At 43.1% G+C, this 14,851-nt stretch overlaps 2 long non-coding RNA genes across 3 annotated transcripts in view; one reads left to right on the top strand and one right to left on the bottom strand.

The window, feature by feature from the left end:
• Positions 1–14,851, bottom strand: part of LOC308472956 — a 48,277-nt gene that overhangs the window by 17,433 nt on the left and 15,993 nt on the right. The gene's annotated exons all lie outside the window — the stretch shown is intronic.
• The window catches only part of LOC308472967, a 29,716-nt gene continuing 15,993 nt past the window's right edge, over positions 1,129–14,851 (top strand). The window contains exon 1 of the long non-coding RNA XR_013983834.1: positions 1,129–2,404. This is a non-coding gene — a long non-coding RNA (uncharacterized lncRNA). The remainder of the gene's footprint in view (positions 2,405–14,851) is intronic.

Raw genomic sequence — 14,851 nt, 5'->3', positions numbered from 1 at the left:
TTTGTGTTGCACTGCCCTGTGAAAACAGGCAATGGAACTGTCACAAGGCAATGCTGGAAATCTGATTGGCACCCTGCCTCTCTGACATCATCACAGTGAACCCTGACTGGCTGGGATCATGCAGTGGTTGAGAAAGTTGGCCTAATAATAAGGGAGGAAATATCACTGAAGGAGCAACACAACTGGGGACAAGCTTGGGGAAACGTTAAAAGGCTAGGAGGGTTTTCAACACCCACAAGAGCAAACCTTACCCCCCTCAAAAAGTGTTTGGAGCGCATACTTGGTGCAGCTCTAGTTCTTACCCCTACGACTCCACTCTTCGCTCTCTCCTTCAGTTAGTGATCCTGATACCTCTTCCACACTCCTCCATAGTGTTGAGGGACCCTCCAGAACACTATAGTAGGTGTTGAGGGATCTACCAGAATACCAGTGAAGGAAGCTGCAATGGGAGGAGGCAATCAGCAAAGTTGCCTCCCTCCACAACAGGAAGTTTCTCTGGGTATAAAGGCTGCCTTCAATGGAAGGAGTCTTTCCATACACAGAAAGTGAAGCCTGGATACAACTTACCTTGATATATATTACTGAAGGCTTCATGAACTAAGGGATGTTCTTTCAAACAGAAGAATAAGAACAGGTTTCTTGCTCCTTCTACAACTTGCTGAGTTGTAGAAAATCTTGAATGATGTCACCATTTCAAGTTCTGATCTTGTAGAAGAGCCCTCGAATCAGACTGGGAGCTTTACATAAGCCATCATGGACACCAAATAATGGAAAAGTATGGTATGAATGTTATAAATACATTTAAGAAGTACTGGGTGGATTGCTACTTTGACCATAAACATGGCAAGATGCCTTATATTGAGTAAGGCCATTGGTCCATCTAATCCAGTATTGCCTACGCTGACTGGCAGCAGGTCTCCAGATAATTTTTTTCTGCCCCACCTGGGGAACTTCTGCATGTGGTTTCATAATGTGTTGGAAGCTGCCCAGACGGTAAAACAACAGTAAAAGTGCAAAGAAATGTATGCACAGATGTGTGTTCTCCCTGCACAGAACCTGCGGGTGGCTGGGCCCATATTGTGATAAGATACTATAAACACACAGGACAAACATCAATCAATCAATCAATTTCCTTTATTGGCATAGTAAGAGTACATCATATACATGGATCAGAACACAACATGGATAACAAAACATAGTAGGAGGTACTTTAGGATAAAACTGTACAGACATTGTGAGATACAAAAGTGGCTCTTAGGACTTATAGTGACGTAATTTCATGGCATCACTCAAAAATCTCGCCACATTCTCCACAATGTCCTTCCTACAATTATTCAGCAGATAGGATACACTGGAAGAGTCAGTGCGATAGATCCCCTCCTTCCATAAGGGGGTCAAATACATATATATATTTTCATCAAGTGGGCAATGAAATACAACGTGTGTGATGGATTCGACCTGTTTTGTGCCACAAGGGCAGTCCCTTTCAGAATATGGGATTTTTGAGAATGTACCTTGCAAAACTGCAGACAGCAAAACATTAAATCTTGCGAGGGAAAGAACTCTGCATAAATGGAGATCGTAAACATCCTGGGTTCGAACAGGCCACAACTTTACTGATTACAGATGCAAGTAGCTTTTGGCATAGATATTTATCCTGAATCAACCAACTTGACTGCTGACTGGCAGACTATTTTGCAGGGTCAATCCTGGGTTAAGGAATTCCCTGTGATGTACATCAAATAGAGGCGATCCCTTCAGGGCTGCCACTTTTTGGGGGGAGTGCTATGGCCACCAGCTCCCAAATGGGCATCCAGATAGAAGCACCTCCCCCCGGACCTCTGTAACATGGCACCCCTGATTCCTCAAGGCAAGGGTAGGTGGCTTCCCAAACCCCTCCGTCACCTAGACTAAGGATCCAATCCAATGCCTTATCCGCCAACAAGTTGTGACAATTGCTGTGAGGTTGGCAATACCCTCCATACAGGCCTAATTCATCTGCAGGCAAATTCCTCCCTGGCCCCGAATACAGCGACCAAATATTTCCATAGCAAGGGCATATTCAGAACCTGCCTGCTCCCCACCTCTACACAGGGCAGGAGGATGGGGAATCCAGCTTTGACCGAGTTAACGAGTCTTTATATGTCCAGTGAGCGGACCTGAGTGAAGACCAGGAGCTGAGGTTCTCCACAAAGCCAGGCCCACCCCCCTGCTTGCTTCTGATAGGTCCGTTCAAACACAGCTTGCCTGTGATAGGTCCCCTTGAATACAAGCCTCCCAGCAACCTACATAGCCAGAGGAGGATGGAGTATTGGCTCCCAATGGTCCTGCGGGGCCAGAAGGTTGTCCCAGGCTAAGACCATGGTCACGCTGGGTTACAATTGCTGCTTACCATCATACAAAGGTATAATAATAATAATAATAATAATAATTTATTATTTGTACCCTGCCCATCTGGCTGGATTTCCCCAGCCACTCTGGGCGGCTTCCAACAAAGATTAAACATACATTAAAATGTCACACATTAAAAACTTTCCTGAACAGGACTGCCTTCAGATGTCTTCTAAATGTCAGGTAGTTGTTTATCTTTTTGACATCTGGTGGAAGAGCGTTCCACAGGGCGGGCGCCACTATCGAGAAGGTCCTCTGCCTGGTTCCCTGTAGCTTTGCTTCTCACAATGAGGGAACCACCAGAAGGCCCTCGGCGCTGGACCTCAGTGTCTGGGCAGAACGATGGGGGTGGAGACGCTTTTTCAGGTATACTGGGCCGAGGCCATTTAGGGCTTTAAAGGTCAGCACCAACACTTTGAATTGTGCTCGGAAACGTACTGGGAGCCAATGTAGGCCTTTCAAGACCGGTGTTATGTGGTCTCGGCGGCCACCCCCAGTCACCAGTCTAGCTGCCGCATTCTGGATTAGTTGTAGTTTCCGGGTTACCTTCAAAGGTAGCCCCACGTAGAGCGCGTTGCAGTAGTCCAAGCGAGAGATAACTAGAGCATGCACCACTCTGGCGAGACAGTCCATGGGCAGATAGGGTCTCAGCCTGCGTACCAGGTGGAGCTGGTAGACAGCTGCCCTGGAGACAGAATTAACCTGCGCCTCCATGGACACCTGTGAGTCCAAAATGAGCATTCCTTGTGAGTAAGGAAGCAGCATATGACCAAGGGAGCGCTACAATTTCAGCAAACTGGATCAGGGCAATAGCTGCATGTTCACCTCCGGTGTGTGTGTGGGGGGTGTCACTTTTTTTTTGCTTTGTCCCTAAATTCACCCTTTCCATGATTTCAGTGCTATGCAGGTAAAAATTCCCCAAATGGCTTCCGGGTCTGGTCATTTCACAGGTCAGCAATTAGCATTGTGTTTCCCACATCACAATATTCCCCCCCCCCTTAATTGTGCAATGCAGATGCAGGGAATGAGTCCTGCATCCTCAAAAAGCCCAAAGGAAACATAGTCTATGACTCAACCCTAAGATCATGAACATTTTGTACTGTAGCTGCCACTTACAAAAAAATATAAAAAAATCTGTCCGAAATTCGAACCCGTCATCTCTCAAACATTTAAATATAATTCATTAAAAAGACAAAGGGAGGGGAGGGAATCATGTAGCAACCGCATAACAAGAAGAGGGAAAATGTACACATTCAAAACATATGGGTGATCTTTAGAAAAATCTCAGCATCACTTCATAATTATATACTACAAGTTTTAATTAACTAAAGCTCTGAAAATCATAATGCCTTATTAAAATGCAATTAATCCTTTGATTAAAAAACAAAAAGCACAAGTATTTACAACAAAAACACAAGTAGAATAATTACAAATATCATGTACCCATTTCTTTTATTTGGGTGTCACTTATGATGTCTCACATTCCCTTCATTAATTCAAATACACACATTATCTCAAATCCACAGCCGATTGAGTGACAGTGGCCACCAAACACACAGCACTATATCCTATTGATTTCGGCAAATCCTGAACAATGCCATTTGCATGCTTGTTTCTGTAATAATAAAGATATGCCATTCAGAATTAAAGGACCGGCCAGACTAGTGGCAACTAATTGTGTTGTGTGTAATGAGTGCAATTTCAATTTGATATAACCCTCAGCTTTTCTTGCAGCACTCGCTAAGTACTTTCAAGTCTTTGTGGGGAAATAATTGATTTTTTTTGTGCTGTGGGCACAAGAAAATTATTATGATCTTTTGAATAATGCCAAAGAAAGGACCATGAATGATTTAAATTGGTATGTGAAGAAGGCTTCACTGTGGATTGCAGTTTGACTGACACCCTACTAATGTAGTATCTAGATTAGCAATTTTTAAGGAGGCAGCCAATGTAAAAACTGGTAAAACAGAAAAACATTGCTAACGGGGATTTTGATTTTGTTCTCCAGCAAGGGAGAACAATACAGTCATTTCATGCATGTCGGACAAGCACTACACCATTTATTACATAAATGCCCTCGTTTTTGTCTTTATGCCATGTGAGTTGGAGGTTACATTTCAACTGATAAGTTTTACATTATATTTAAAAAAATTCTAGATGCAATAGCTCAGTGCAAAGTTAGCCCACCAACTGAAGCCTATTGGGCATGAGGGGCTGCTGTGGATATTTATAACATCTATTTCACTGTTCAGCTTAACCCCGAGAGAGAGAAAACTGGGAGAGCCCTTTTTGCCTAAAAGAAAATTATCTTCCCCTCCTTTCCGATATTGCTCACCTTCTCCTTATCATACATTCTTTGTCATATTATGTGGCAGAGATCTTCCAAGCCATCTCAAATCTGAGACAGCTGGCACTCTATCCTCAATATACTTTTACTTGGAATTAAGTCTCATTGATCTCTACTGAGTTTGGTTCCAAACCATTGTGTTTCAGATCACAGCCTATGTGTGTGTGCCTGCGTGCTATCTGCCAGTCCAAGATCAGAAAATTATTAATTGCCCAGTTTTTAAAGCATTTAATTGATCAATTGATTAGGCTTTAAAAAATTAACCTGAGAAATCACCTAACATTTAATAAACAAAAGCTACATTTATTGTTTAAAGAGAAGGTCATATTTAAAATTTCCTCCTTGTTCCTATAATACACCAAAGTCATTATTATTATTAAAAAATATAGTTCCTGAGCCTTCAGCCTTGAACCTCATGATTTAAAAAATCCCCATTGGATTCATCATGGAACAGCTCAACCCTATGCGTGTCTGCTCAAAAGTATGTTCCACTTAGTTCAATGGAGCTTACTTCCACATAAGTGGATGCAGGATTACAGCCTTTTTTAAAAAAAAATAAAGCTGATTAATTCACCTGTTGATTAGAGTTGGTGGTGTCCATTGTAAACTTCTGCATTGATTTTAAGCAGATTCGCACAGAAGTAAATTTAATTCAAATTGATGGAACTTCCTTTTATGTGACTAGTATGGCTGGGAGTGAAATATCCCTTAATAATTGCGCTCTCTCTCTCTCTCTCTCTCTCTCTCTCTCTCTGTGTGTGTGTGTGTGTGTGTTTAAATCAACCATCTGCACATAACCAAATATACACAGTCTCCAAAATGTATCACCTACCTATAATCAAACATGTATAGGTAGGTTTGGATCAAATCTACATGTTCATCAATGGCTACTAACTAATTGCATCTAGAGGACACGGGCTTCTTCTTTTTAGGCCTCTTGCTTCTTTTCTCCGAAATGCAGAACCTATTTTCTTAGGCAGCCCCATCGCCGCCAAATGTGTGCATCTCGTGAGAAGCAAACAAGCACATCTCTCCCCTGTTTTCAAATACAATTCCACCTTAAAATGCATACCTTCCAAACCTTATTCTTCAGAGGCGGGAATGTTGTTAATTTAGTTGGTCGTAACTAAATAGTTTCTAATCTGGAGCAGGAGTCTGCTGAGAATATTGGACAGTTTAAAGGTTAATCACCATCGCCTGGTTACACAAGTGAGGCAGAACTAATTCCTGCAAAGGCAAATGGCTTCCAGTTTTATCAGCAGCGCAGATTAGAAGTGTTAATATACAGAAGAGAATAGATGCTCAAGGGCCAGTTTTCCCCTTATCGGCAAACTTTGCAACAGAACTCGGCTACTGCACAACCTCTGCACTTTCTATAATAAGGCGACTCATTTTGCCTCTCGAGCAGAACTATCAAACAATCCTCCCCAAACCACTGCCACCAAAATCAGGGTATTACAGACCACAGCTAATTGGAAGATCACTATAATGAAGTAAAAAGATAAAATACTTTTGGCTGCAGGCCTAAAACGTGGATCAGCACAACATAGGAAGCTATCTGGCTATGTCACATTCAGAGAGATTTACATAAACAATAAACTCAAACCGACTGCCCCTGCAAATACATCTTTGTTTACAGCTAATGCAATCTAAAGCACTGGTTGTAGAAAAGAAGAAAGCAAGGCGGGGGGCGGGGGGGGAGAGGGAAGGAGAGGGGAGAGGAGATGTATTTACATATTTCAAGTTATCAACAGATCCAGTAGCCACCGACCCAAACACCCCGCAACCCTGGTTATTTTGAAATGTACTCCATGCAGAGAAAATGTGCTAAGATATGCAAATAGACACGCTATACAGTATTTAAATATGGGTGCTCTTCAACGTTCGCCTGTGTTTCCTTTGCCGGAGGAGAACGGGCACCTGCTCTTCCCTAAATACAGCTCTTGGGCGGAGGAAAGCCAGGACAAGCAAGGAGGGGAAAGCGAGATCCATCAATATTGCAACCGCTATATTTCTCAAATAAAATTTATTGACAGGGGACTTGGTGGGTTTGATTGTTTGCTAAGGGAACGCTTTCCAAATGGCTGAAGACAATGAGAGGGCAGTGCATAGGAAAGAGTCAGATTAATGCAGAATGATAACAGTAATTCTGTCTCCGATGCTAATAGCTGCACTCTCTCTGCTCTTAAAGACCTGATCCAGTTTCTATTTACTGTCATGGTGACACCGGTTCCATATTCTAGCGTTCTTAGAGAAAAGCCAGAGGAGCTTGGAAAGGCATGTGGTTTTATTGATGAGGCAAGATGCATAGTTTTAACTGCAACAGCAATAACCTAGTTGTCACTTGCCTGCCACATGTTGCCATCTATGAGCCACATCTCCCACAAGTCGTAAGCCAATGCATTGTAATGGCATGGGATTTTCGTGGAAGTGTTAACTAAAGGTGACAGAGAAAGCACACCGACAAACAAATTCTGCAGGGGAAATAAAAGGACAATTGGTATATGAAAACCTTAAAGAAGGCTTAGAGACAGAAGGGGCTCTTTGTGGAAGACAGGAAGGCGTATTGGGTTAGTCAAGAAGAGGGAGAACTTAGCAGGCACAAGGGAAATCTTTGTCTGAAACTCTGCTTTCCTTGCTAATAATGTCAAAATTTATATGCATCACATCATATCAGTGGCATAACATATGTATCACGGACATCTGTAATCTATTCCCATGATTCTTCCAACTCAAAAGATGGAGGTATTATGTACACCTGGTGCACATCTTATTGTACAGTGACAGATTTACATGGCCTCCCGTAACACCCTGCTTACAATATCTCTACATTTTTAGTAATGTGAATCAGCCACAACATTGGAGATTATATTGATCTGTTTCCCACTTAAAGCAAAAGCTGCAAAGAGGGCACAAAACTGAAATCAGACAAGAGAGTGAGTCTGTAATTAAAAATACAATGAGTCACACAACTAATTCAAGTCCATGGATGCCAGTGGCTCTGCTCTGATTATGACTCAGGACAGCATTCAACTAAATAATTGTGCAAGTGCAAGGATTGTCACTACCACAATGGGGCAGTCACCCCTCTTGTCCCCGCCCCCGTGCACCCCAAGGGGTCTCCAAATCTGCTCCAGAAGGTTGGAGGAAAACCTAGAACAGATGTGGTCATTGTGCTGGGGGAGGAGAGGGTTCAGTTGCACAAAGAGAATTCTTGTACTGATGTAACCTTAGCAATACACTGAATATCGTTCTCTGTCGGTTACAATGCAACATTTCATCTCATGTTGAATCCTTGTACAGGGTTGACATTCTATGGAGCTTGCTGGCTTATGGGAGGCCACCGGTTGCCACTTTCCGAGAGTCCATAACATATATGTTTCAGCGTTCAGCAGGCATTCGACGGAAATATTGACATGGAGCACTTCAGCACGGAGAATCCCAAACAATGCAGGTGGTCTCTTGGAGCTAGTCCCTGTGATTACGAAGAGATGAACTTTGTGAGGATAAGATGAACTGAGAAAATCTGAAAAACCAGGGGTTTGGAGAAATAGGGGGTTATCACCAGAGGTTGCATACAGATGAAATAATAAAGGGGAAGGGGAAGTGTGAGAACGGCACTGTGAACTTAAGACACACAAGAGTTGTAGCATAGCAGCAAACTGGTATATCAGCTAGCTCTAAGGAATGAGTGAATCTGTTGGTTTCTCATTTCTTTTCAGTCTTTAGTTCTCCCCAGAGACATCTGATTGGCCACTGTGGGAAACAGGATCCTGAGCTAGATGAGCATTTGGTTTTATCCAACAGGGCTCTCAGTCTCCTGTCTTAAGAACACAAGAGCCCCTTTGGAGCAACACTGCCTTGGGATGGAAGAAGCTCAACTGCCTCCCATCAAAATAGATGGTTAAATGTGCCTGTGCATTTAATGTGTCTATTTTCTACTTTAAAAAACACACACCAAAACAGTTATAGAGTTTATCAGGAGCAGAATCATGGTGAGTGAATGAAAGGAGATTTAACCTTGTTCTTCCAGCGTGATGAATAGCCACCACATACCAATTTCCCAGCCTTTCTCCCCAGAAGAGAAGCTAGGAATATGTGGAGCTGACTCAACCACTGGCCAGACCTTCGCTGACTTGCAGCAGCTCTCCAGGATTTCAGAAAGGAGTCTTCTCCTGCCCTATATGGAATTGAACCTGGCAGCTTTTTTTGCACATAGTATGTGCACTTATTGTTGTTGTTTAGTCGTGTCCGACTCTTCATGACCCCACGGACTAGAGCACGCCAGGCACTCTTGTCTTCCACTGCCTCCCGCAGTTTGGTCAGACTCATGTTTGTAGCTTCGAGAACACTATCCAACCATCTCGTCCTCCATCGTCCCCTTCTCCTTGCGCCCTCAATCTTTCCCAACATCAGGGTCTTTTCCAGGGAGTCTTCTCTTCTCATGAGGTGGCCAAAGTATTGGAGCCTCAGCTTCACGATCTGTCCTTCCAGTGAGCACTCAGGGCTGATTTCCTTAAGAATGGAGAGGTTTGATCTTCTTGCAGTCCATGGGACTCTCAAGAGTCTCCTCCAGCACCATAATTCAAAAGCATCAATTCTTCGGCGATCAGCCTTCTTTATGGTCCAGCTCTCACTTCCATACATCACTACTGGGAAAACCATGGCTTTAAGTATACGGACCTTTGTTGGCAAGGTGATGTCTCTGCTTTTTAAGATGCTGTCTAGGTTTGCCATCGCCTTTCTCCCAAGGAGCAGGCATCTTTTAATTTCATGACTGCTGTCACCATCTGCAGTGAAGTATGTGCACTAGCACAGAGATATCGTTCTTCCCCTGATGCCAGTGGCAGTTTCCTTCTCAGGGGACACAGTAGCTTGGAGGAAGGAGGTTGGCCGATACCGTAGCACAGGGAGAAAGTGTGCAGATGTTTGTGTACTTTGAAATTATATACCTTGGGTGTGGGGACTAACGGGTGGACAGCAAAAGTGGATCCTGCAAGCCAGAATGGTTGCAAAGAGACTTGTACTTCCAAAGTTGCAAGGATGAACAATCACCTGGTCTGAAGATCTCACTGCCCCTTTCTGTATTTGAATATATAGCTCACCTGCCTATCTATTGGACTGCTTATATTAATGTTTAAATTAGGACTGCTGGATTATTCATATTGTTAATGTCAGCTGACACTGTTTCTTTCTCTCCCCCCCCCCCTTTCTGTTATACTTGCAATCACAAGTATTTTAAAAACCACTGCTGGCAGAGAACAAGGCCATCTTGCAGGATCTTATGGCATGCGGATATATTTACATGAGTTTCCTAACTACATAATTACGAGATATTACTTAAATCTTAGATCAAATGCATCATGTATTGTCACACTATATCATATTATAAGAACACCCATAGTTATAATTTCTTCTCTCTTTTTTGGTACAGAATAAAAGACCACCAGTTTTGTTGGAAAATCTGGAGTGTTTGCATTCTTCCCTCCCAAAGCAATTTCTAAGTAGTGATTGCCATCCCATCCCACAGTTTCCTCACCTTCCTGATCGATTTTTGGAAGATTACTGCTTCTCCAGCTTTTTGCTACCATTATCAGAGCTGTTATCAACACATGTGATACCAAAGCCTTTTGCTCTTTCTTTATTATTTATCTACTAGCTAATGTGGCCTAACGGCATCACGATTGGATTCATTTGCAGTTTGTGCCTCTTGATCTCACTTATGGTGCTTCTGATGCCTTCCCAAAATAGCCTGCACAAGTAGTGGGGAACCTTTGGGCCAGGATACTCCAAGTGTGTCTCAATCGACTCTCCTAACTCTCCACAGGCCACACACCCCTCCCTAGTCAATTGGCCCTGCTTCACATCCTCTGTATTTTTGCTTGGCTGGGATGTGTCCTTGAACTTTGATAAGGCCTCTTATCAGAGTTGCCGGGGTGAATAATAATAATAATAATAATAATAATAATAATAATAATAATTTTATTAGTTACACCCTACCCATCTGGCTGGGTTTCCCCAGCAACTCTGGGCAGCTCCCAGCATATATAAAACTTGAATAAAATAGGGGGGGCAGGTAAGCCCCGTCCCACATAATCAATCACATGATGTGGCATACATGAATGGCAATGCCCATTAACTTGGGGGGGGGGGCTGGGGCCCTCAAATATTTTATTGGGGGAGCTGAAGACCCTTCAACCCCTAAGAGTCAGCTCCTATGCCTCTTGCTTGCCTGGAATGAGGCTAGAGATCTGAGTTCGCTGTTTTATGGCTCTGTTGGATTTTGACAACTTCTTATGAGCAGCTGCCCTTCATTATTTTGAGGATGAATTTGATGGTATCTCTTTTTACCCTTATTCTTGCCATCTTTTCAGACCCTCCAAGTGTCCCTATTTTCCAAGGACAGTCCCAGATTTACAGAAGCCATCCTGGTTTCTGATTTGATCCTAGAATGTCCCACTTTTCCTATTTTCATTGGAGAAATGTTGGAGAGCATGGAGTTATCCGATCCCCCAGCCAAGGAAAAAAGTAACTATACAACCTTTAGAAGACAACAGAAGGCAGCCCTGAATAGGGGAGGTTTTCTAAAAAATGTTTTATTATGCTTTTATATATGTTGGAAGCGACCTAGAGTGGCTGGGGCAACCAGTCAGATGGGTGGGGTATAAATAATAAAATTGTTGTTGTTGTTGAATAGGGTGTCCATATTTTCATTGGAGAAATGTTGGAGGGTATGTCTTTATACTGAACAGTGGGAGCCTATAAATTTACCAAACAGATAATTAGAATGGCCTTCAAGAATACACATCTTTACCATGGCGAGTAGACAAGATGGTGCTTTTGAAAAACAAGGATGGGAAGCACCTGACTCCTCAGATGTTAGGCTACAAATCCCATCATGCTTGGCTATGGACCATGCTGGCTGATGGGAGTTTGATCCCAGCCACATCTGAGGACCCACAGCTTCCACACCCCTGATTTAAAACAACAGCTAGATACATTTATTTTTTAAATTATTAGCCCCTTTATTTGCAACTTAAAACACCATGGGTAAAAATAACAAAAACAACTAACTGCCTCCATGGAACTTGTGACACAAGAGGTTGTTGGCATTATGAGTGGAAGGCTGGCATATTCCTAGCTTATTTTAGCCTCGGTACAAGACCTCCCTCTGTTTTTGACCCATCTTCCATCTTGAAACATCAAAAACAATTGCTTTCAGGTGATTAAGAAACAACAATCCTTCCAACGCACTCCAGGCATCTTGGGGTAGGGGGCAGAATGTTTTCTGCCTTGTGTAAAAATCACAAACCCGAAGGCATTCCCAAATAATTATTCCCTTGGCTGTGTTGCAGTCATCTCTGCAAACACTTGAGCTGTCAGCTCCATCCCGCCAGTGACGGCTCCCTCTCAAACTACATCTGTTACATTAGGGATTGCATGATGACCCTGACTCCAAAGATGAAGCAACGTGCCCTGGAGCTGGCAAATCAATCAGGTTACACGCCTCCACTTTAAGCCAATTTCCAATTATTTCAGGTGCTGGTTTTAACATGTGCGGCTTGCCCTCCCACTCTGTTCCCTTTCTTAATTAGCATATTAAGACCCCGTCTTCCCCATTTCCACCCCAAAATAGGAGCCTGAAGGCATCTTGCAAAGCCAGTGATTCTCAATTATACCATCTCACTGATAGCCATGATGGCTTTTCCCCCCTTCTTCTTCTTCTTCTTTTGCAGTGGGTATGACTGGGTATATATGCCTGAGTAGCTGGTTGTTGAAACTTATTTCAATTAGTTGCTCAAAGGAAGAGCAGCAATCTGAATTAACAACGGGCCTCCCTTCCTATTGGAATGCCCAGCTGAAGATGGGAAGTGCATAGCCAGGCATCCCCAAATTCGGCCCTCCAGCTGTTTTTGGGACTACAATTCCCATCATCCCTGACCACTGGTCCTGTTAGCTAGGGATGATGGGAGTTGTAGTCCCAAAACAGCTAGAGGGCCGAGTTTGGGGATGTCTGTGCATAGCAACGGGTTTCCTTTCTTGCCGCTCCAGAAGACAAGTTGCTGGGAAATAAATGGCCATCAGCATGCGTGTCATAAGACTGGCAAACAGAACAAGTTAAAGGAAGAAGACAAAGGTTTGAATCCTAATTTCCCTTTTGTGAATGAACAGACCTTGCTGGGGGTTGGATTAGATTACCTTTGGGGTTCCTTCCAACTATACAATTCTATGATTCAATGACTTTTCCTACCTCTTCCTTCCTCTGTATCTCCTCTCTCTCTTTCTCTCTGTTGTCCTTCCTGGGGTTGGGGTTGGAAGAGACCTTTCGGAACAGGATGGCCACATATCCTATTTTATTGGCTCCTTAATATGAGTCTTAATATGAGTTTTGGTAGTTCTGATCAGGATTGCTTTTGATCCCCTAGCAACTCATCATTTGTGCAGCTCGACTTTATGCCTCAGAAATAAATTGTGCCGGATTTTTAGTGGGGCTCACGCCACGGTTTTTGCAGCCTTAAGAATATGTTCGTTGTAAAGGGCTACCTCATTCCCAACAAGAAGCAAAATAAATAACAAGGCAAAAACCTCAGTCTGTGGTATGCAACAGGTTGATTGTAGCCGCTGGAAAAACGGGAGGCGCTAGGATTAACAGCAGAAACTAACAGCTGCTCCTAACAGAAATGGTTTTTGTAGCAGCTTCCATTCTGTGAAACCTCACTTCCCCTGGAAGATCACCAGATCCCTAGCTGGAGCACATTTCAGAAGCAATAGGAGAGTTCTCTGATTGGGCAGGCGATTGGTGTGGAGCAAATAGGAGAGTTACTTTCACGCAGCCAGATGATGCAGTGGCTGTGAACAGGAAAGGCCATGGTTCTAACGCCACCTGAGCCAAGATCTCGCTTATTATCAGCTTTGGGCTTATTTGCATGCAGATGGTCCCATGTTCAAACCATGTAATCTCTAGGTCAGGATGGGGAAAGCACCTGCTTCAAACTGTGGAGAGTAGTTGCTAGTCAGAGTCAACAACACTTAGCTAGATGGACCAATGATGTGGACTCAGTATAAGGTAGTTTGATTACCACCTTGGCCATGAATCCTGAAAGACCTGCTCCCTGCCTTTCCACTTGGGTAGGAGGATGGAGCACTGACTGACTCCAGCTACAAAAGCTGAGGATGCTGAACAGACTTTTGGACTAGAATGTTGCTTGGGATTTTTTTGTGTGTGTGGGTTTTTTGCATCTTTATTTTAGATTTTGTTGCAATTTATGTAGAAATTGTTTGGTTTGGTTTTGTATTTTTTAATGTTTTGTTTCTTGTTTATGACTACTTTTGTTGTGTTATGTGTTTTTTCCATGTTGTAAGCTGCCTTGAGCATGGTTTGAACTGTGGAAAGGCAGCATTCAAATAAAATTATGTATGTGTGTGTTGTTGTTGTTGTTGTTGTTTAGTTGTTTAGTCATGTCCAACTCTTCGTGACCCCATGGACCAGAGCACGCCAGGCACTCTTGTCTTCAACTGCCTCCCGCAGTTTGGTCAAACTCATGTTAATAGCTATGCCACTGAGGCAATGTACACCAAACATTTAAAAACAGAGCTAAAAACACATAGGCACTAAAAATTTAGTACCAAAGTATTAAAAAGGAGTACAAACAGTGCTAATTAGGAGTACATCTTCTATTTATTGAACTGCAAAAGCCTGGAATAGATAAAATGTTTTGAGATGGTGCCTGAAATAACTCGATAATGTGAGAGACAGATATGCCTTTGAGGGAAGCTTGTTCCAGAGTCAAAGGCCTACTGTGGAAATGGCCCTTCTGTGAATCATCATCATAGCAGGACTTGCTCTTGGGTAGAGTCAAATAGGTTTTTTCAAGTAGATGTATTAATTCAATAACTAAATATTCTCCCACAAATCAGAGTTAAAAAGGAAATATCAGGGAGATTCAAGTGGCATCACTGTGCTGACGCAAGGTATCAAGCGAGGCAATTTTCAGCACTCCCCACCCTCCATAGCACCTCATCTCCCCCAAATCTGCTCTGGAGGGTTGAAGGACCCCTTGGAGCAGATTTGGGTGGACGTGGCAGGCTCCAGAGGGAAGAGGAATAGCTGGA

Source organism: Podarcis pityusensis (genome assembly GCF_964106645.2).
Source record: "Podarcis pityusensis genome assembly, chromosome: 3".
Classification (NCBI taxonomy): Eukaryota; Metazoa; Chordata; class Lepidosauria; order Squamata; family Lacertidae; genus Podarcis; species Podarcis pityusensis.
Note: the sequence above shows the minus strand (reverse complement) of the source record. Positions and strands in the feature narration are given on the sequence as shown.